At 42.9% G+C, this 24,226-nt stretch overlaps 1 protein-coding gene across 2 annotated transcripts in view; it reads right to left on the bottom strand.

Moving 5' to 3' along the window:
• The window catches only part of LOC139698896 (uncharacterized), an 841,340-nt gene that overhangs the window by 607,918 nt on the left and 209,196 nt on the right, over window positions 1-24,226 (bottom strand). The window lies entirely within an intron of this gene.

The following is a 24,226-nucleotide window of genomic DNA, read 5'->3' as shown; positions in this document are numbered from 1 at the left end:
GTCAGCCAATCACCGCCGGAGCCTTGAGTGCTCTCCGCCAAAATTGAACAGTGGGATATGGAGCGCAGCGCGTGGGATTATGCGGGCACCCGCCGAACATTTAGTTCGCGCCCCCCCCCCCCCAAACCAAAGCGAGCATCGGGGCATAAGGGCGTCGAGGGGGACGCGCGCCCCCCTCGTGTTTCTTGCCCCGCCATTTCCGCCACCGAACCCCCCCATTCCCTCACAACCCCACCCCTCCCCGCTTCCCCATAAAACGACCCGCCGCACCTATTTCCAAATCCCACCCCCGCACGCCGCGCTTTGCCACTTTCCCCGCACCCTCCTGCCCCTCCTCCCTGCTCTGAACAGGGATTGCCTCCCATCTCCCGACACCACCATCAACGGAAGGGTCCAACCCAGGTTTCGCCGGCATCCGATCCTCCGCTCTTGCCCCCCTGGCGGCGGAAGAATCAAGCACCGCAGCGAGGGAAGGGCATTATTCGCCCACTTCGATGGCTTTGATTCTTTTCAAGCGGCAGAGGGAGGGAGAGCCCATTACGTCGACGCACCGGAGGGAGGGGTAAGAGCGGTGTCCTAGATTGGCTGGTGGTGCGGTGACAACACCCAAATGAATGCCAACGCCTTCGCCTCGGAGCCGCACCACACTTCGTGTCGGGGTTTGTGTTTGTGCTCCTGTTGTGAGAGCAATTATTCGACTTCCGGTTATGAGAATCCCTGAGGATCACGTGTTGACTGTTTTTGGATTCATTTCGAACATACGTGATAGTTTCGCGGGCATGATTAACGAAAAAAATAGTAAAATACGGGAAAAGAAATACTACCAATGCCATTTTTTACTAAGGCGAGATGAGCCGACTATTTTGGCGAAAATTCACATCTTCGAAGGGACCATTTTCGCCATTAATAAAATTAGGAAGCCATTGAAGCACATTGAAGTCATTTTAAATTACCGGGAGATGTGAGGATGCCGACAACAATATCTGTAAGCACCGTTTCATTTTTTTGGTTAACATATGAGAGAAGTGAGTTAGATTCGCGGATCTCCGACTGTAAGATGAGTGAATAGTTGGATTTGCTGCATTCTTTCACTGTTATCCTCATCTCAAGTATTTCCCGTCCACTTTTCACGCAAAAACAATTCCTTTGGGTTTTGAAGTATCAAAATATTTCCGACGAGTTTGCCCACTTATCTTTTCAACTTCCCTCAACATTAACGCTCCTTTCCTTTCCTGCCAAAACATATAATATTTTATTTTACTTTAGTATTTATGTCTGTATATTATTATCATTTAACTCTTTTTGCAACCAGGCAATTGTTATGGTGGCAACGGTCAAGTCTGGTCAGTGGTCACTCTCGCCGCCCTCCGCCCATAATCACGCACCCTCCAATTTCATACACCCTTCAAAATCAAGCACGGTTAACGCATCATCCACTCTTGCAACACAATTCTCTCGCCGTTCACATCACATGCAAACAATATTTTAATAAACACAATAGTATAATAACCACTGATCAATATATTTTATCTCCCAGTGGCTGCTTTATGAACACTAATTCTTAAAACACCTAAAATTGGATGTAAAGGGCTCAAACGAATCTCCAGGCAGCTGGTTCCATTCAACAATAGTTCTGGTATATCCATATATATTTAATGCACTGTACTCCATTGCATATCGTAATGTATATACATATATTACTAAATTGTATTGTACTGCACCTCAAACTGTTATATATCTATTTACAACACATTATTTATATTTTATAATTTTCAGGGTTTTCGCAGGTTTTTCACTAACCCCTTCTTTTTGGGTGTTTTCCTACGAGAGTTATTACTAGGGTCTTCATGGCTGAACTCCCTTTAAAGTGTTTTCCAACAAAATCACATCTTGTCCCTATTTATTTAATTATATACATGAGTTAAGCATTATTTCTTTTTTTATATCGCCTTTCATTTCCTCTTATTATTATTATTATTATTATTATTATTGTTGTTGTTGCTATGTGCTTGACGAAGGGTTTAATGGAATAAGGGACCATATGGTCTCAATTTCACCCGAATAAAGACGTTCATCTGCCTGTCCATTCTCTCCGGGCGATTCTTTCTGGATGTCCATCGCCCTTCCATCGGCCAATCTCCGCCAAGCACACCCCTGCGCCCTCCGATCGTCAATTCCAAACATAATGCTGCCACAAGAGCCAGCCTCTTGACCACTTTTCCCACCTTCACGCACCCACCTATCATTAAGACACTAACCTGGCGCAATTACAACAAGTACGCGAGTCGTCCAAGAATTCTTTACAAAACCCAAGAGAGGTCGCTCGTATAATCAAAAAAAAGTTTACTTTTACGAGTAAGCCAAATCTTACTACTACTACTACTACTACCAAATCTAATAGACCGCTGTTTGAAGTTTCAGCTACATCTAATACGTGGTTCTCTATTCAAAGTCGATTGAAGCAGCCAATTTGCCTAATGGGAAAATAAGTATCGCGCGGTTATACATTTCTATTTAAAAGACTCAACACCTAAAGATTCCAAAGCCGAATTGGATGAAGTTCATGGTACAACTAATCCTATGTGTACGACTGTTTACAATCGGGTCAATGCGATTAAATTGGGCCGTATATCGACCAATCATGGATATCGTTGGGGATGTCCAGTGGAAATGACTTCAACCAAAATGAATGACACAATCCACGATATGGTCGTCCGGGATAGATGGATCCAAAGTTCGCGAAATTGTTAAAGCCAGAGTAATATCACCAGGAGCAGTGCTTTCAATTGTGGGCGAAACATTTGCTACGAAGCAAATCTCGGCAAGTCTCACGTCCCGTTTTGCACTCAATGGAGAATGGACGCAATCGTGCAATCGTGGACTCGGAGGCTGGTTTGCCAAATCTCCGTCACAAATCCTGACGAGTTTCTGCGTCTCAATACATGACTGGGGATAACACAAATCGATACACTAATAAACTCCAGAGACAAATGAAGACCATGAAATACAACGGAATTCTAAAGACTATCCCGTTCAGAAGAAGGAGATGACGGAAAAATTGACCAATAAGGTGATCACCACGGTTTTTTTTGAGATGCCCTAGGAATCAACTACATGAATTACCATCAAACAGAACGAACGATAAATGGAGTATTACGCGTCCTTATTGCACCATTCCTAAATGAAAATCCTAATGAGGCAGAAAAAATGGATGTATGGCGAATTGATGGGCAGTGGGCTGTTGAAGATTGTAATTGTGAAGAGGGGGAAATATAAGGCAAGCGAGGAAGGGGCCGGGACAGGATAGGGATGCTGGACGGGATGAAGGGAGGAAGGATGTATTCGGAGTTGAAGAGGGACTTGATGCAGAGTAGTTCACTGGATTGTGTTTTGTTTTATATATGTATATATATATGTATATATATATATATATATATATATATATATATATATATATATATATATATATATATATATATATATATATATATATATCAAATATCTTCGAAATGGAACGCTCTTCGGCGACGCACAAATATATAAAAACACAGATGTAGATTTTTAGAATATAGAGACACAAAGAAAGGACACTCACAATTTGTTATTTGACGTTTCGACAGCACGGCTGTCGTCTTCAGAATCAATTCTGAAGACGACAGCCGTGCTGTCGAAACGTCAAATAACAAATTGTGAGTGTCCTTTCTTTGTGTCTCTATATTCTAAAAATCTACATCTGTGTTTATATATATATATATATATATATATATATATATATGTGTGTGTTATTAGGTAATGTACCGGTTAAGGTAGGTTTTTGGACGGACATTTGTATTCTATATTCCTCTCGTTTAAAAATCTCATTACTGAAATGGTATCACGCGTACGTCCCCCTTCCTAAACCCAAATGATCATCCGCTAAGTAATCACTTGCCCTACTCTCTATCCTTTTGTTTATGATCCTGAGAACAACTGTAGCTGCGTGGGATATCAAACTTATCAAGATTCGATGCCAAAAATTATGGCATTACGAAGGAAATTATAACGAATTCCGTCATATTCATCAGATTTGGCATCTAACAACTTCTCTCTATTTCCAAACTTGACAGAATGGCTCGGCGGAATACGAATCGCATCGAACGAGGAGATCATCGCTAACATGCCTATTTTGAGGACCTTCCGAAATCCTACTCTTTTAACTGCTTAAAAATGTTGGAGAAATGTTTTCGAAAGTGTATCGAGCTAAAAATAAGTGATGGGAATTTAAAATAAAAAAATTATGAAAAAATTGCTATGAATTTTTCCTAAGGATTTGTTGAACGACCCCCGTACATCTTGTCAACTTGGATGGTGTTCCAAAAGAAGTTTTCATTTGTCTTTCAATCTTTTCGTGTTTGAATTTAAAATCAAAGTTAGAATAAGGGGTTTTGAAAATTTTTCAAAATGAAATTTATATAGAAAGCTTCAGTTAATGCCGATTTAAAGCGAAGATTTGTAATTGGACTCTATCCATGACATCCGTTGCTTTTCATATTGTTCTCAGCTATTCGTTAACATTTCCTCCCTAATCGAAGGTTGGCGTTGAGGGAATGAGGAAGAGGGAACAGTAAGCCCTTGACGCGTGCTGGCCATTTGTGTTGACCGGGTTATGGCAGCGGATATCCACGACCTGGGGATTAAATGGTATGCCCTACAAAGAGGTCATCCTGGTGTGGCGTAAACTATGCGGAATGAAGGGGGTGAGGTGAAAAATGCCAATCGAAAATAAGGTAAGGTCAAAGGGCATCCGACCAGATACCGATGGCGAGCTGACCACCCTCTCACCTGACGTCAGCGACGCAGAAACCAATGGAGGCGTGCATGCGTTTGAGAGGGATTGAAAGAACACGAACGGGGAGAGCAGAAGAGAGTGCCCTCGGATGACCTCCTGCGGGGATTTAAGCTTCGTTTCCCTATGTATTCTGTTTTGCGGTGGCACGGACTGCGTGTCTTTTATGGGAGCGGATCGCCGTCAAAGGCGACTCACGCGGGATTCGCCGCTCTACCTCGGATCTCACCGCAGTGGAGTGGCGCCGAGAGACATACGACGATCCCCACCCGTCGTCATTCGATCGCCCATCGCTGGCCTGGCACACGACCATCTCTACATCATACGCGCAGCCTCAAAATTTAGTTCCGCTAGTCGCCAGCCACCAATAGAACGGCAAAATGTTTCAAATTAAGCGTGCATTTTTAACTACAAGTGCCTACATGTACTGAGTGCAACAACGTGTGCTACATGCATCTAAGTGCGAGTACTTGTGCTCGTACCTCGCTTCTCCCTCCTTCTCCCGATTCCCCTCTTCTGCCCCCCTCACTGGACCCCTCTTCCATGCACCCTCCACCCCCCTCCTCCTGGCCATTCCCACTTAGATCTTTAGCGTGCTCACCTCTTGATGGCGTCTTAAGTGGAGATCTAAATACATAGCTGTGTTTCAGTTCGACTGGAGAAATCCTTCGACGACGTGGGATGGAACATGGGGCAGGATGCTTTAAAGGAAATCGGAGGGATGTAAAGGATGAAAGGAGATTGATACACCGCAGTGTATAGAAACCAAGCAGCTGTGATTGGATGATTTGAAAGTAGGGAAGAAGATAAAGCAAACAATTGAGTTGGGTTGTAGTCCTAATTATTCCCATTTATATCTCATTGTACATTGTGCAGTAATTGTACAACAGTCGATATCAAGGAAAAGGTCAAGAACGAGGTGAATAAACTCAAATAAGAATGATAAGTGCAATTGCGGTGATTTTTGCATGATATATTGCATACAGCTATACATTCACCATAAGAAAATACCTTCAAAGAACTTAATATGAAAAAGTGGATGAAAAATTACAATCTCAATAAAAATAATATTACTACTGAAGTGATCGTCTGTAGTCGAAGGGGGAAAGAAAATATCCAATTAAGGTACGACAGGAGACAATGGAGCAAGACATTTGCTGCTTAGGACTCAGCTTCACCAGCGATGGATGAAGCAACAGGGATATTGATAGTAAGAGAAGATGAGTAAAAGGTTCCGAAGCCTTTTTGAGAGAGGGAGCAACTGACCCAACGACAAGTAGTACTTGGTCCTACGAGAATTTTAAGTAATATATTTCGAAATATAATAAAGCCATTTTCAGCAATAAATTACTGTCTATATATACTTATACATACATATACGCGCTATCCCCCCTTCTTAACTCTCTCCCACGAATACCCTACTCCACGTGCAATGTGGTTAACCTTCTCAAGTGCCAATTATGCCCAGCGTTCTATGTTGGACATCGTACGACACCCATAAATATTAGAATAAATAACCACCGCGTTTCGTGTAAGAATGCTTCCCTTATTTGAATGCCCCCAATCCATAAAACACGCCTCAAAACATATCGCTCCCTTTGATAATCTATAGCGTCTCCTTTCCCTCCCCCCTCTCGCCCTCCACTCAAACTCATGACAATAGATCAGGCGATTAATTGGCTCCTTGATTCAGAGAATTGACCAGGTATTAATATTAGACAGTAATTACCCCGATCTTTACATACTTTCGACCCCCCCTCTGCTGCCAAAACCTTCCATATCAATTACCTACATTTCCATACTTTCACCTTGCAAACCTTTCCCCGCCTCCCGCTTCCATCCTGCCTTAATGTCCTCCCTATGGAAAGACCTCTACCTATCTATATATCTGTGGAAACCCTCTCCTCAGTTCCATCTCTCCTTTGAAAAAGGTGGTTTGCTCACCGAAACCTCAGAATACGTGTGTTTCATGTGTGTGTGTTTCTCTGTGTTTTCGTTCGCTAGCGCTGTCTCGCTTCTCCATTAGCGTAATATATAAAAACACATACAGTGTTTATTCCTGAGGGCAGAACGCCACCTCGAGCAGAATGAGGCAGAAGGGATAAGGATAGGATCGTCAAACCATTCCCAGAGTCATGGGGAGGGATATGACCAAACGCGTCGAAAAAGGCGGTTCAGTTTCCTCGGAGAGAGCAACATTTGAGAGCGCCGACTTTAAGGGGCGTTCTTTAGCCAGCGGCCGTTCCCCGGTGGGAGGACACTCCTTAATTGAACGCGGTTCTGGAGCGACACCGATGACCCCAAATGACCGGCCTCATTGCGGCGCTGCCTGGCAAATGCAGTTCTCGCAATGTCCTGCTATTCCTAAGCGAGGGACAAGCCCGTCGTCCCTCCCATATGCCGTCCCAGCCAGTGAAAACATTTTGCGATGTCTCTTTCGGCCAACTGGGCCCTCTATTTATTTTGTTTTTTGCTTGGAACGGAATTAGGAACTGCTTAAGATTATGATTCGTCCAGAAATGTGATCAAGATCTTTAGTCAGGCGTGATAAAACAATCTTCGCCGCCATTATTTGACCGAAGTTTTTTGGCGTTGAATATTCACATAAAATGCACAGCATTTTTATTAAGAGTTCAGTAAACATAATCACTCAATAGGCATGATTTAGATTAAGTAATTCCTCGAGGAATTTTATAAGAAGCGAAATACGCCATATGCATATTTGAAGAAGTGCATTGTTGCGCTAAAAGGGTTTTTTTATCCGAACATGGACATGTTCTTGCATGGATACGAATTTTCAAAATATCTTTCCTTTCTTCATTCAATTTTAGCAGAGAAAACTTTTTCCTCAAGTTTTACGTTAAACATCTTGGTGCCCTTAATAGAAATGTTGCAGATAATCAGGTGGAAGCGGCTCCTAGCATCATTCCTCTAAAAGGACGGTCATTCACACTCGTCTTATCATGACAATTGCTGACGAATTTTCTCTAATTTATCTGATTATTTTCTTCTTATCTTATCCCAAACACTTATGCCGAATAAAAAAAGGCCCAAATTAAATAAAATAATACCCCTCTTTTAATTCCGCGTTACGCCAAAGCCCCTCGAATGCAGCCGACTCTCTTTAGGCGGCTCCGTATATTCTCCTGATATGTGCTCCCCATGAAAGCGCGTGGTGTTATACATTGTTAAATTGATAGGCCATAGTTAGCACTGAACCGTCTTTTTCATAATTTATATTCGGTTCACCATTTCCTTTTTTCCCAAATTTCAAAAGAGCGCTTTTGCCTCTTTTAAGAATTAATTCCCATTCCTTGCACCAATCCGTGATTGTGTCCAAGTCTCTAGAGAGTAGCTCGCGATCTAGTTGGCTCCTTATTTCCCTGTATACCACCGTGTCGTCAGCAAATAACCTCAGATTGCTCCTAACGTGTAAGCTTAACTCATTAATGCATATTAAGAATAGAAGAGGCCCTATTACACTTCCCTGGAGGACGCCTGAAGTTACATCTCTATCCGTTGAGCACAACCCATCTAAGACTACTATTTGTTTGTGATTTGACAAGAAGTCTCCAATCAAATTAATTATTTTCTCATTGGTGCCTTTCAAGTTTGTGTATCGGTTTCTTGTGAAGGTTATTATGAAAAGTTTAATTGAAATCCAAAAAGACCACGCCTACTCGTGTATTATTCTCGCCCGATTTAAGGATATCGTGGATGAACCCGAACCACCGGGAGCTCCTGCATTCCCCAGACGTTACTCACAATCGGACGAGCCGTTCATTCCCTATGAAACGATTGGCATTTGATTTACCTCGCTAAGCCGTCTCTCTCTCTCTCAGGACCAGCTGCCACCCCTTTCATCTTGGATCGAAGCCCCGCCTCTCCACCTTGGCAATACGAACCCTTAGGGCCGCGAATTCAGCCTTCGTTTTGTAGCATCGGGATAGGACGCCTAGTCAACACCGCCATCCTGATTCTCCTGCGATTCAAGAACGCGATCTTGATTAACCGACTAACTTTCCCGCGAAATTTACAAACTCGTCAATAAAAAACACACAACACAAACACAAAAATACACATTCAATGGAAAAATTAAATTTTCCGACACCCGCAAGCACTGCTTAAGACAAAAAAGACACTATAAACTCGGCCGAAAAATAAATGAAAACAATTGCACATCGTAAAAAAATAAATGAAATAAGTATTTTTATTCATTTATTAAGTAATCTACCGGCTAACGTAAGTTTTGGATATACACAACTACTAAATAAATATTGTGTGTCTCCTAGCAACACACAATATCCATCATCCTACTCTACACCAGGTCCCTCTTCATCTCTGAGTACCTTCTTCCTCCCTTCATCCCGTCCAACATCCCTATCCTGTTCCTTCCCTTTCCTCGTTTGCCTAATATTCTCCCCTCAAGTACAGTCTTCAACATCCCGCTGCCGGTCAATACCCCCTTCATCCACTTTTCCTGCCTCCATAGGATTTCTCCCAACAAACCCCTCTCTTCGCCCACCATACCAAGTACTTCCTCATTTGTTTTCTTCTCTGTCCATTTCACCTTCTCCATTCTTCTCCACACCCACATTTCAAAAGCCTCCAGTCTACGTCTATCCTCCTCCCTGTCATCAACTCCCTCCTCCTTGTGAAAGCCTCTTTGCCAAACGCAATTCTTCTCCTTACGTCCCTACTACTTTGAACGTGTTGGTCTAAAACACTACCGAGATACGTAAACTGTTCTACCTACTCTATTTTTTCCCTCCTATTTGAATGCTAAAAATAGCCTTTTTTCCTGGAAAATCGCATAACCTTTGTTTTATTGATTTTGATTCTCATCCCATATCTATCGCACTGAGATTCCAATTCACTCGGCAATGCTTGCAATCCCTTGGCTAGCTGACGAACTAGAGCTTGGTCATCAGCAAGCCTCAATGATTTTAAATTAGCATATATAAATGACAACAGGGCGGATTCATCAATGCACAATAGCTAGCAGGATAGCTTCTCCGAAATTTCGGTGCAGGTATGAAATGGGTTGGCAGTATCACAACAGGTTCCGGGGGCATCGAGAGCTGAATGAGATACGTCCTTCCACTTAGAGAGTCAGGCATGGAACGAGACAAGTTTCTCATTTAAGAGTGGCGCGTCTGACTAAGGCGCGCAAGGAACAACTACGAGCACAGAGCCACCCACGTTAAAACCGATTACCTTTAACACAAGGAGTAGTATAGGCCTGAGAATTCATTTTAAATAGCGTCATTCAAATTGTACGCAAGACGCCGAAAAATACTGATCAGGTCAATGACTTATCATCATTGTACAATAAGGCGATAGATCGCCACGTGACTTCGGCATCGGTTAGGCGCGGGGGTCAAATGGCGGGTGGGGGTCCAACGGGTCTTCGCGCACTCAGGAGACGACATCACTTCGGCCAACACACATTCCCCAGAAATAGCTTTGCGCACACATACGCATTAGCATGCTACCTTTTCCCAAGTTTGCCCACAGTAAATGGGTATCGGTCGCGGCGAAAGCTGAGGCAGTTGACTCTGGTTAACCTAAATTAAAATCTCTCCATCAAACTCAAAAGTCAAGGGCACTCGAATCACTCGACAGGGCCGTGTAAAACATGCCGTGATAACGTTGTACTTTTAATTATTGAAGCTATATTGGAAAGTGATGCGCAGGTAAGCACTACTTCTTAATTAAAGTGTGCGCAGGGTCACATGAGGCCAGCGAGATTCGTCAAATACTTAAGGTATAATTCTAAATAAAACTAAAATGAATTTATCCAACGGCGTGGTATTTTTACACAAATATTTTCGGAAACATTTTAACGATAACTGCGATGGTTATGTTAAAACTTTCATCGGATGCTTTTTAAAGAGGTTCTTTTTATGAGTATTTTGCATGAATAAACGGAGCATAATTAGAATCCGTAAGTTATATTTAAAAGATTCCTTCCGAGTATTAAAGATTTTTTACAGTCTAAGTAAAATTAAAGCTTAAAAGAATTGAAACGGTAGAAAATGTCAATAACTAAACAATTTAGTAAAATCATTTTCAAAATCTTGGATGTAATGCCATGATATCAATTTGTACACGATAAAAAATATCACCCAAAGCATTTCACAAAAAGTATCATAAATCACAGTATTTCCGAGCAGCGGATGGATATAGTTCAGCACTCGATTTATATATATACTACCTTGATCAAAAAGTTCCCGGATTAACCACCGTGTGGCGCTCCCATCATTCCGATTTGAGTTCTGTTTTTTTTGTTAAATTGGTACATCTGTTGTTGATATTCCCTTTAAATCTTAGTGTCATAACTTGACATTTGCAAAAGTTACGGTCGGTTTTCGGTATGTCCATCAGTGCTTCCTGCGATTTTTCCATTACTTCCTCTCGGCTGCTAAAACGCGTTCCCCGTAATGGTTTTTTAACTCGATTGAACAGAAAGAAGTCACAGGGAGCCAAATCAGGTGAATTCGGTGGCTGTTGGATGGTATTTGTTGCATTTTTCGTCAAAAAATTACGAATAATGATAGCACTGTGCGACGGTGCGTTATCATGGTGCAAAATCCACGAGTTTTCTGCCCACATTTCTGGTCTCTTTCGGCGAATTGCTTCACGCAAACGTCTCATAACGCCCAAATAATACTCTTTGTTTACTGTCTGGCCTTCTGGCAAAAATTCATGATGCACTACACCGTTGTAATCCATGAAAACCGTCAGCATTGCCTTCTTTTTTGACGGAAAACGACGTGGTTTTTTTGGTCTCGGCTCATTTGGTGAACGCCATTCACTTGCCTGATGTCTGGATTGCGTGTCGTACTCATAAACCCACGTCTCGTCTCCAGTAATGATGCTTTTGATGAATGTGGGATCGGATTCAGCCTCGCAAATCATGTCTTTTGCGACGTCAACACGGTCTCTTTTTTGCATGAAATTGAGGTCTTTTGGCACCAACTTTGCTGCTACACGACGGAAACCCAAATCATTAACCACAATGTCTTGGGCGGATCCATAGGCAATGTTCAAGTCCTCCGCTATTTCTCTGATGGTTAATTTGCGGTTATTGACCAACATTTCTTTTACTTTATCAATTTTTTCACCGACTTTCGATGTCGATGGTCTGCCACTGCGTTCATCATCTTCGATTGACTCACGACCACTTCTGAACCGCTCGTGCCACTGGTAAACGACCGTTTTTTTTAGAGAATCGTTGCCGAAACACTTTTCCAACATTTCCAACGTCCGTGCGCCACTAAATCCGTTTTTTACGCAAAATTTAATACAAGTTCGTTGTTGCAAATTTAAATCCATTTCTGCAATTGTAAAAAATCGCCAACACACACAGAGATAGATGTACTCTTGGCTACGTAACTTTTGCAAATGTCAAGTTATGACACTAAGATTTAAAGGGAATATCAACAACAGATGTACCAATTTAACAAAAAAACAGAACTCAAATCGGAACAATGGGAGCGCCACACGGTGGTTATTCCGGGAACTTTTTGTTCAAGGTAGTATATGTATATATATATGTATGTAACACAGTAATCAACCCGAAGGTCGGTTTAGTAGATGATGTACTCAGTACTAAGCCCTAAGCCCACCCAGTACTAAGCCCTATGCGGCGTGTAAAAATTCACACATCAGGGTATGGGGGCCAGTTCCTATCCCTGTGTCGGTTATGGTTTCCCAGGACGACCTGCTACCCGAAAAATCACTTTAGCTTGGGTGGAGCTGCAGGTGCCCAGAGTGCCTTGCCCGGGAATCGAACCCGGGACCCTCCGGTCAGTAGTCCAACGCTCTACCCACTGGACTACCGCTACCTATACACACACACACACACACACACACACACACATATATATATATATATATATATATATATATATATATATATATATATATATATATATATATATATATATATATATTCCCTTCCCTTTCTCTCGCACCCCTCACCTCAACAATTCCAGCAGTCATTACTTCTATATCTTCAGAGGAAGACGGATTGTTTCCGTCGAAATATCAAGAAAATGCGTGTGAGTGTTCTCTTTTTTTGTGTTTCTATATTGTGTTACTGTGTATTGTACTATATATATATATATATATATATATATATATATATATATATATATATATATATATATATGTGTGTGTGTGTGTGTGTGTGTGTGTGTGTGTGTGTAATAATGGGACGGCACAATAGAACACAAATAAAATGTTAGCATTGAAAAGGACACTCATACGTAAAATGTTTGAGCTTTCGACCTTCTCAGAGACCTTCTTCAAGTAAGACAGTCTTACTTTAAGAAGGCCGAAAGCTCAATCATTTTACGTGTGAGTGTTCTTTAAATGTTGCTTGTTATTTGTGTTCTATTGTGCCGTCCCATTATTATACTTCTCCTGTGAGTGTTTTCGTATAGTCGATAAATGAGCGCTTAATTATTTTAGAGCCAGCATAATTTAGTCCAACATTCGGTAGATGCCCCATTTTTTTAAATTGATTTGCAGGCAGCTCATAAGCGTTATTCTGAAACCATAGCGCATTTAACGACGCAAAGTCACATGAAACACGCCCGCTCTAATATTCCAGTCCTATCACCTATTTACGGTTGCCGACTGCTCTCTCTGCTCGCCGAGGGAGTGTTTGCTCAGATCTCGAAAGTAGTTATCAGAGGAGATGGGCCCAAGTCGGCACACACAGTCTCCGGGTAGCTGGTCTCACGGACGAATGACTAAGGGAAGGGTGGAATGGGTGAGTCGGGAAAGAGAGCCAAGACACAAAAGAAGGGGGGAGTCAGGGGGCGGGGGGATGGGAATTTACTTACCCCACCGCAGCCCTGCACCCCCCTTCCCCCCCAAGGGGCACTGATCCGTGAGTATTCCTCCCTGTTGGGGCGGGGGCCCCTCTCCAGACCGTCTTCGAAACTGATTGCTTGTTTGCTAGGCCTTCTGCAGGAGGCGAAATGAGGAGACGCCCTTTCATTTCCATCTTTTGGAGGAGCGGCTGGATAAAGAGTGCACGGGAGGAAATCCTAGCCCTTACCGGAGGCTGAATAAAGGGCCAAAGGGAACATTAGTCGGAATGAAACGATAACAAGGAGCAGGGCCCAATGGACATATGGGAAAGGAAAACGGTGGAAAAAGCGAGCGGTACATCCTAACCCAATAATTCAAAATCCCCTGTTTTCGTGATCAAAAGAGACGGATAGATTGTTTTCCGTTAGATCGAAATGCTTTTAAACCAAAATGGTGGTCCAGTCTGGCGCGAAATGACTCTTCCCTTGGATGACAACACAGTTCGGGTTGCCGTCCTGGACATTTTCCGTTCTACGCTACATGAAATGCTTTTTTATGGCCGTGGAAAATATTTTTTATTATGTCGACAAGTAATTGTATGATATTTATTGTGTAACTGTACTCTAATCTCACATTTTAAATCGCCGAGGCTCCCAACTGATTCCTCTAGCATAACATACACTCATACTCCGTTCTCGTAACAATTTTTAAAAAATCTAACGGAGTTCCCCGGAACCTTGTCCATCAGCTTAGTTTCCCCCACGCATAAAGAATACTCACCGCGAATTCCAAATTCAGCGCATAATGCAAAGTGACACATTTCCCTTGTATATTGATTACGTTTCCTACGACCCGTCTTATGGGTTAAATGGAAAAAGGGACCATTGGGTCTCAATTTCGCCCAAACAAAGACCTCTATCTATCTACCTATCTATCTTATGAAAACTAGCTTCTTTAAGGTTGACCCAAAAGTTCGCCCGATGTGTGCACCCATAAAGGGTTTGATTAATACGTTTAAAACCCGAGAATTTGAACTGCTCTGAAAATTACTAATTCAATCCCGTCTATTTATTAATTTATCAGTTCCTTAACTTTGATAATAAATTCTAACCCCCATTCTTTACAACATTCCACCCCCATTCTTTACAACATTCCGATACCTGGTTTCAATCGTGGGGCAGTAGCGCACTATCTCCCGGAATGTTTTCGCCTGGAAATCACTGAGCTATCTCTAAATTATGTGAGATTGCTGCTGACGTGAAAACTTGGCTTTGACCGCCAATACGCACCATGAAGGGTAGTGTGGACATTTATGTTCCTTGCGACACTCTTAATTACGTCTGCTTCTACTCAACCCAACCCTTCGACGGCCAACCGTTGCCTACGGTTAAATAAGAAGACTATAATCCGTATGAATCTTTCTCGTAGAATATTTCGTGAATTAATGAATAATTAATCGGATGCGATATTTCCAGCTTACTCCTCCAGTATTGCAACGGGGATTTCTTCCGTTTACTGCGCCTTCAAACTTTATAGAATTAAACGGGTGGTGGGGAAATGTTATGAGAAAGTTGAAGAGAGGTTGTTTTTTTCTCTAGTTAGACCTCATTTGGAATATGCCGCAAGTATTCGGGATCCATGGGAGAAAATTTGTCAAAAATAATTAGAAAAATTCTAGAGAAAATCCGCTGGATTCGTTAAAAATTATTATAATAAGAACACAAGTGTGGCAGATTTCCTCTTGGGGGATTTAGGCTGAGAGCCACTTGAGATACGAAGAGAACAAGCGAGACTTACACTTTTAGAAAAGTTCAGAACAAACGAGTTTAACTATGACACTGAAGGAATTATAATGTCCCCACACCACTCAGGTATATCAGACCACAAAGATAAACTAAGGGAGAGAGATGCCAGGACAGATAGGTACAAATACTCTTTCTTTCCCCGAACAATCAGGAATCATAATAGTAAGAAACCGAAGTCACTTTAAAAATATTAAAAACATTGAATTTACATTTACATTATTCCTGGGGCTTAAGGGCTTTTGCATGAATGTGTACCACGTTTTTTTGTGAGTTGTATACATTTGTGGCTTTTGCAAGCGGTTTTTTTTCTTAATTATGGGTGGTGCCATAACACCCCCCGCCACGCGCCCTTGCGGCGACTTGCGGGGTAATAAGTAGATATAGATGCATGACAAGAATTGAGTAGGCTAATGACTTCGATACGCTGTGTGTAGTAAGCTCGCATCGTACTTGGATATTCGTCTTTTATAACCATGACGTATGATAAAATGGATTGGAATTATGGTTATCTCCTGAATTTTGGCATTGAACATTTTTCCATAGGCTTTCCGTATAATATTTTGCACATTGCCTTTCCATTATACTAGCTCACCTCCTATTTTTGTCGTTTTGTTTTCGTCATTACTTTTTAAATGATATTAAAAATTGGAGGGAATTTTCCTCTGCCTCTTTCATTTTGAATCACTCCGACTTCTCTGTTGTGCCATCTTGGTTAGTTCGTAACGCTTTTGAGATTGCATGGAATTAACATCTTTTTCTGGCACGTTTAATATTTCATGACTTATCCCGTCTGTGCTCTGAGTGCGGGGGGGATGCTTGGTCAACGTGTAACTCTCTCTCTCTCTCTCGCTTTCCCTTCTTCATCCACTAACCTTTAATGTGACACTGGTACCATTCCTCTTTGTATTTCTTCTTAATTACTAATGCTTGCCGACAAAATGTTGAAACTGTGCCAAAATATAGAAAGTCTACCTTGAATAATTTGTGCATTTACGTGATGAAAACTCTATTGACAAACAAGCCTAAGATGGATGACTACATTTTCCGAATCGAAAATTATCTCGTGTATTCCTTTACGTCCAATTGACTATTTTAATCCCTTACTCCCCGAATATCTTGGGAAAAACTTTGCTTTCAAGCTGGGGATCACAAAAAAAAGTTTTTGAAAAACATTCAACTTTATATATATGGAGCGCAAGAACGCAAAAGTCGGTATATGAGTTCGTGCCAGAAGCAACTTGCAATGCACTGCAGCTATTGTTATGTGACCTGCAAACTGCGAAGATCTGTGCCACGAAACGGATGACAACAATCTCAAGTTACAGATCGTCGATTGTTCCGAAACTTCCACGCCCGGCGCATATTTCAGGGGTGGACACGGTCGGCCCTGGAAGGTGATGGAGTGTTGGAGGGGGTGAGGGAGAGGAGAATTCCTTGCAAAATGATCGCCAAATCATCAGCCATTCTCATCCGGTAATAACCATCGGTACTTAAAAGTGGCGGGCCCGTAAATAAAGGGGAGGAAGAGCCGTTCGTCCATTAAGGCCCCCTTCCGACCCACCCCGGCCATTACGCCCTCTAAGGGAGTAAATATCAGAAGCCTTGTAATTGGATTTGGTTTATTCAATGGCACGGAAACTCGCTCAGCCGCGAGTTATCGCCCGGTAGATGGCCCGCGCTCCGAAAGATGAGATGGGGAAGAGCTCACAGCGACAACGACGCCGCAGAGTTCTGGCACAGTTTCAGGGCCGGCGAACCCCTTCTCAGCGAAAAACACCGGCCCTAACTCCTCCCTCTCGGTGGGGTTGCCCGAATTAAGTCCTCGGCGGCGAAAGAACAGGCTCGTGGAGGCGGAAGTAGTTAGCACGTCCCCTCCTCGCTGCCGGCCCTTGATGTGCATCCCCCACCCCTTTATCCCAAATGGGTCTGCGGGGTGTGGCAAGTGAGTAACGGGGGTGGGGGGACGTTGCGATTTCCGGGCAGTTTGGAATCTTCGGAGTAGACGGGGTTTGGGGAGAGGGGGTCCCCTTCGTCGACGCCGGTTGCACTCAGCAGTGCGGAAGAAGTCCTCCCCCCGGGTCGACGCGGGATGCGGGGGGGGGGGGGGTCATGAGCCCAGACCCATTCTCCGTAAAATACCCTTCACCCATAAAAGGGACGCTCCTGGGACAGAGCCATGGATCACATCTCGAGGGCAATTGCTGTTGGGCCGCGTACCTACGTCGGGCCAAAGTGCCCTCATCCCCGCTTCAAATCCGAGTACTTGGTCCATATGAACATGCAGAGGTGTGTGCAATCCAAAAATAATGCAAAGAGATACATAGACACTATCAATGTTTCATAAATCACCGGTCGTTTGCGATAGTGAAAATGTCGGGGAAATTTGGGCTCGGATGAAATCGTCGTGTGACAAATTATGCGGAAATAACTCTTTTTAAAATGCGCCGGAGTACTGACCTACGAATATTAACTTTATGTCAAATCGATCAAATCTCTCTTTCCCAAATTGGTTTTGATTTACTGGAAAGACGATTCAATGCAAGATTGAAATTACTGAATAAATTCAGATCCGCATGTTTCAACACCGAGGTCTTGCAAATTATTCGCACTCCTACATACACACAGGTCGCCTGGATCATGCATATAAAATTCGGGAAACAGATGCCAGAACTAGCCGACTCAAGGACTCCTTCTTCCCACGAACAATAAGGGATAGCAACTGCAGGGTTATGGATAGCAAAAATTCCGCTTCCCACCCTCAGCGTCTAGGGAATAATTAGTTCTATTTAAATGCATGCTCTTTCACTAACCTCGTGTGTTTTGCTATCAAATTCCTTCTCGCTTGACCGTAGGGACTGCCATTAAAGAACATAGTGCTCGTTAGAATGTTGCTACCCTGATTCGTTTGTTTTCAAGCTTCTCCTTTCATCCCTTGCATCTGTCTGTGGCGAAGGGGACGGCGTCCTCTGTCGCATTCCCTATTTGTGATTGATGCTAGGGGCGGAGACCATGAGTGGTATGCCCATGTAAAAGTAGAATTTCCTCTGCTTACTTTTCAATTCTGTTTTAATATAGTGGAGGCCTGTCGTATAAATGGTTATGGTTCATTAATATTCCCTTTTTCGTATAAAAATAACAAATTTATTCGCTGAATTAACCCTTCTTTTGAATTGAGCCTTCTTCCAGCATGCAAACGAAGTTGCACGCTATTTGATAGATTTTTTACTGAATAGTTTTCCCTTTTCAATTCCTCTCCCATATCCTCCCTCACCACTCAACCTTCCCACCAGGTGGTTGCACCCCCTGCCGCACACCTTTTTGGTGGATCGCGGGGTATTTATTTAGGTTTCGAAAAACTTGTTTGATTATCCCCTCCTCAATGGAGCATAATATTTACTCTTAACTCCTTCGCTTAGAAGGAGTTAAGAGTAAATCCTTCCTTAGTGCATTGTAATGTCCTAATCTAATCCTTCGCTTAGTGCATTGTTTGCGTCACTCAGTTGAATTTTCTCATTTATTCTCGACATCGAACCACCGATTGAACCACAAGCGTCGAACCACAGAGTTCACGGATGCGTGAAGCCTCCCAGTCTCCCCTCGGGAACTCCGACGATATTCGTTAAACGACGATTGTTCATGCATTCACCTCGGATGTCGATGACGGGCAGTCGCTCGTTGCATTTCTATCTCTGTCCCAAATGCAGGCTGGACATTTTCGGCACCAGTATCTTTTCATCATCCATCCAAGAAGTCAGCATCCTTGTCAGGCTTCTTCGCTCAATTTTTGTTTATTTTTCCTTGCGAAAATTCTATTCCGTCATGCACGTGATTTAATGATTATTATTATTCCATGCCCTCTTTCGCGGTTGTCTCCCCCCGTCACCTTCCACAGCATCGCACTCCATTTTCGAATTCGTGAACTCAATTCTCGGACGGCATTGGCTTGATACACTGCGGATATCCGTTATCTACATCGTCAGAACCAGCTGATGGAGCAACGACCCTCTCCCCCCCCCCACACCCTGTGTTTTTTAGCACATCCCGGTTGAAGTAGTTGCATTTCCTCCGCTGTCTCTTTCCGATAAATTCAAAATGATTTGTTGATCAACATTTAAAATAATATAGGCGTCCCCTAAATTTCAAATAAGGGTCCTCAGCTCAGCTCTCGGAGTCGCCATCGAATTATGACGACTGGCACTTAGGAGAGGAGATAATTTGATATTGAAAACTAATTTTCCTAAAACAAGCGAATGAAATCTCTGTCGACATCCGGAAAACATTAGTGGCGGCGTTCCAACTTTTAAAGGGCGTCTTTTGAATGCATGACTACGGGAATGAAAAAGTAAATTTTAAGAATGAGCACTGACATAAAGTAATTTCGATAAAAACATCTCGATCCCATTGCTCCCGGCTGTATGAGGTAACAAGACCATGAAGAGACTCAACTGTAATTTACAAAGGTTAGAGCTACATATATATATATATATATATATATATATATATATATATATATATATATAAACTAAATAAGGCCGTAGGGGTGGATAACTTTCTGCGGAACTACTGAAATGTTTAAATATGGCCGGAAGACTTTCTGAGATCAGTTTTAGTTCCTATTCCGAAAAAGGTAAAGGCTACATCATGTGAGGACTACAGAACCAATAAGTTTGATATCCCACGCAGCTAAGTTGTCCTCCGGATAATAAAAAAAAGGATAGAGAGCGGAAGAATATATGCGGACTATAGAGCATTAAAATTGTTTTTGTACTCAGCTAAAGCGGCTCTCAGGATCATTAACAAAAGGATAGAGAGTAGGGCAAGTGATTACTTAGGGGATGATCAGTTTGGGTTTACGAAGGGGAGAGGTACGCGTGATGCCATTGCAGTAATGAGATTACTAATCGAGAGGAATATAGAATATCACCAGAAGTTATTTGCCTGTTTCGTAGATTTCAAAAAAGCGTTTGATAGAGTGAACTGGGAAAAACTAATGAGTATATTGAAGAAAATAGGAATAGATTGGAGGGAAAGGAGGCTAATCCACAACCTGTACATATCTTAGACTGCTCAGGTACGGGTGGGGTACGGGGAATCCGGATGGGCAGTGTTAGGAAGAGGTGTAAGGCAGGATTGCCCATTATCACCGTTGCTGTTCAACCTGTATGCAGAGGAAATGATTCAAGAGGCATGGGAAGAATTGGAGGTAGGAATGAAAGTGGGCGGGGAATTCGTAAAATCAGTGAGGTTTGCTGATGACCAAGCTTTAGTTTGTCAGTCAGCCAAGGGGTTGCAAGCATTGCTTAGTGAATTGGAAATTCAGTGCAAAAGGTATGGGATGAGAATCAATATTAATAAAACAAAGGTTATGCGGTTTTCTAGAAAGAAAATAGCTAAGCTAAACATTAAAATAGGAGGGCAAAAACTAGAGCAGGTAGAACAGTGTACGTATCTCTGTAATGTTTTGGACCAACACGGTCAAAGTAGTAGGGACGTAAGGAGAAGAATTGCGCTAGGCAAAGAGGCTTACTCAAGGAGGAGGGAGTTGATGACAGGGACGTTGAGGAAGGATGTTAAGAAAAGACTTGTCAAAACTTTGATATGGAGCGTAGCTATGTACGGCGCGGAAACGTGTCATTTAAGCAGGAGGTTAGACGTAGACTGGTGGCTTTTGAAATGTGGGTGTGGAGAAGAATGGAGAACGTGAAATGGACAAAGAAGAAGACAAATGAAGAAGTACTTGGTATGGTGGGCGAAGAGAGGGGTTTGTTGGGAGAAATCCTATGGAGGTAGGATAAGTGGATGAAGGGGGTAATGACCGGCAGGGGGATGTTGAAGACTGTGATTGAGGGGAGAATGTTAGGCAAACGAGGAAATGGAAGAAACAGGATAGGGATGTTGGACGGGATGAACGGAGGAAGAAAGTACTAAGAGCTGAAGAGGCACCTGATGTAGAGTGGGATGTTATGTTTTGCTAGGGGTCACAAATTATTTGATTAGTAATTTTGTCCATCCAAAAACCTACCTTAACCGGTAGATTACCTAATAATAATAATAATATGTTCACACACACAAGGAAAAGGGAAATGAATATAAATGAAAACGTTCACAGGAGGGGTGATCTCTTCTACACCTCTTCTCCTGACCAAAGAATTGGGTCACTTAGTGGCATTAATCCCTCGATAATTTTAGGGTGAATTACGTTACCTCGGTAGATTACCTAATTATATATATATATATATATATATATATATATATATATATATATATATATATATATATATATATTGGGAAAGGAGGAGTGGAGAGAAACCCGGCATCGGCATTAATATACTGTTATCAAAAGTGGCCAAGGTGTTCGTAGTTCAACGTCCCATCCGACGGGCGTCGTACTCACTCAAATAGCTCTCACACAAAGCACGTCAAATAGGGATAGGAGTACCACTGAAAAGCCAATAGAATATATATATTCATATGCTTTGTCATTAAAGTAACATATTTTTAATCATTAAGTTGACTTCCACAGTATTTAATTTATCAAATTCATCGTAAAGCATTTTTGCGCAAAAATTTAATAACTCCACCAAGGGCGGAAATAAAAGATGCTTCGGAATGACAAGCTCAAGAAAACAGTAAAGTATTAAAAGGATAAATAAACGATAATAGACGTTGTAGCCCTACTTATCAGATACGTCAAACTGTACTTTATCAGTGTCCCTCCGCGCCAAATTTACATTTTCTGACGCTGCGATGCGACTCGTGCAATTGCCAGACTGGGACTAGCGCTCCTAAAATGTGTACAGTCAAATCTCGTTTCTATGCCACCTGTAGGGTCCGAGCAAGAGTGGCATAGTAGCGAGAGTGGCACAGTAGCGAGGGTTTGTAAAAATGGCTTTATTTTCTCAGGCTGTCCATCAGTCAAAAGCTCTCAAGAATCGTCGGCCGGCGCATCTTCTTTCGGCGGATCTCGTGCATCTCTTTGTCTAGCCGATCGCGCGCTTGCATCACACCGGGCTTCCCGCTTCTCTGTTGCATGAACTTCCGGACGGTGCTCCAAGCGCATTGGGCTTCCTCGACAGTTATCTGGTCATCTTCGCTTTCCACCGGCTCCGCACTGCACAGCATCTCCTCCGCAATCTCCTCCATCGTGTGAGACCCGCCAGTCGTGTGGCTCTCGTCGGCTTGGAGAAAGTCAGACAGCTAAATGTCCCCGTTCTCGTGTATCTTTTCTTCAGCAGGCAGAGCTTCCCAGATCTCGAGCAGCTCCGCATCTTGTGCCTCAGTTTGGACCTCCTTTCCATGAACTTGTCCTTTGCAAAACAATTCCTGATCGTCGACTTGCCGACCTGATCCCAAGCACGCCAGGTGACTAGTAGAGCGTTGAGCAACGTGAACTTGAACTCCTTTCCCTCGTCCGCAGCCTCAAGCCGGCGGTATAGCAGGACCTTCTAGTAGTGGAAATTGAGGTTCTTTATGATTCCTTGATCCATTGGTTACGAATTGGCTGCCGTGTTAAGTGGGAAGAAAACCAGTAGGATGTTGTACAGCTGGAGATCGGGAGGGTGGCCAGAGTAGTTATCGAGACAGACCAGCACTCTGCGTCCCTGCTGGCCGAGTAGCCCGTCCCCCAAGCACGCAGTCTCCTCGAAAAGCTCCACCGTCATCTGTGCCTTTGAGTTAGCCTCGTCCAGGTTGAAGCCGTCATCTGCAGAGATCTACCTGAGTAAGGGCCGGAGAACCTGTTGTTGCCACTCAAGAAGGAATTGCAAATCCACCGCTCCAGCTTAGCCCTGCACTGTCTTAAACGTGATGCTATGGCGCTTCTTGAAATTGTCCAACCAACCGTCGCTCGCCATGAAGTCCGGGATGTGCATCAGCTCGGCCAGCGTCATCGCCTTATCCTTCATCAGATCGCCGCTGACTGGCAAATTCTGTCCTCTTGCTTGCTTTAGCCACATGAGTCCACTCCCTCATTAAGATTCGGGTCGTGAGTCTGCGTCACCTTCATGCGCTTTGATGGAACTCCAGCTTCAATTGTAGCATGGATTGCACCCTTCTGGCTGAGACTGCCCTTCACGGTGGTTCTGTTAAATTCGACGTTCCATTTCTTGCTGATCTCCCTGGCCAACTTGGGCTGATTCGACTCCTTCTTTGCGGCATCGATGATCTCCTTCAGCGAAAAGTCGGTTCGCTTCCGTTTCTGAGCTGATATTATCGGCTGAATTAAAAAAATTATACCGTTGTTGTGTGCGTATGTATTGAGTTATGCTGTGCGCAGCTGGACTGTAGTTCGTGGGTTCGCCTTTGGGACGTAAGTTTAATAATGGAGTACTGCGCAGAAATACAGACTTTTTCACGACTCGTGCCTTTTAATAGTCACACAATTGTGGCATAGTAGCGAGAGTTGTGGGTGGACTACTACATTTATTTTGCATTGAATTTTCTCGGGACCGAGCAAAAGTGGCATAATAGCGAGAGTGGCATGGTAGCGGGGTGGCATAATAACGAGATTTGACTATATTTGTTTCAAAGGCTTCCTTATTACCGACTACTATTCTTGCCGTCTATCTACATTTACAGCTACATCTAAATCTACCAATAGGGTGTTAAGAGGGGAATAATACTGCTACAGACATGAAAAAAACATTGAAAATTAAGTTTTGCCTACTTGAAAAGAAAAATATTTCAGTCCATGGAAGTAATGCTATGGGCAGCCATGCAGACTACGGTGTTCAAATTTGAACTACTTCGACATCGCCATAAATGCCCCGCC

This window comes from Hetaerina americana, unplaced genomic scaffold, assembly GCF_022747635.1.
Source record: "Hetaerina americana unplaced genomic scaffold, ioHetAmer1.1.p SCAF_9, whole genome shotgun sequence".
NCBI classification, from domain to species: Eukaryota; Metazoa; Arthropoda; class Insecta; order Odonata; family Calopterygidae; genus Hetaerina; species Hetaerina americana.
This window is presented reverse-complemented; position numbering and strand designations above follow the sequence as displayed.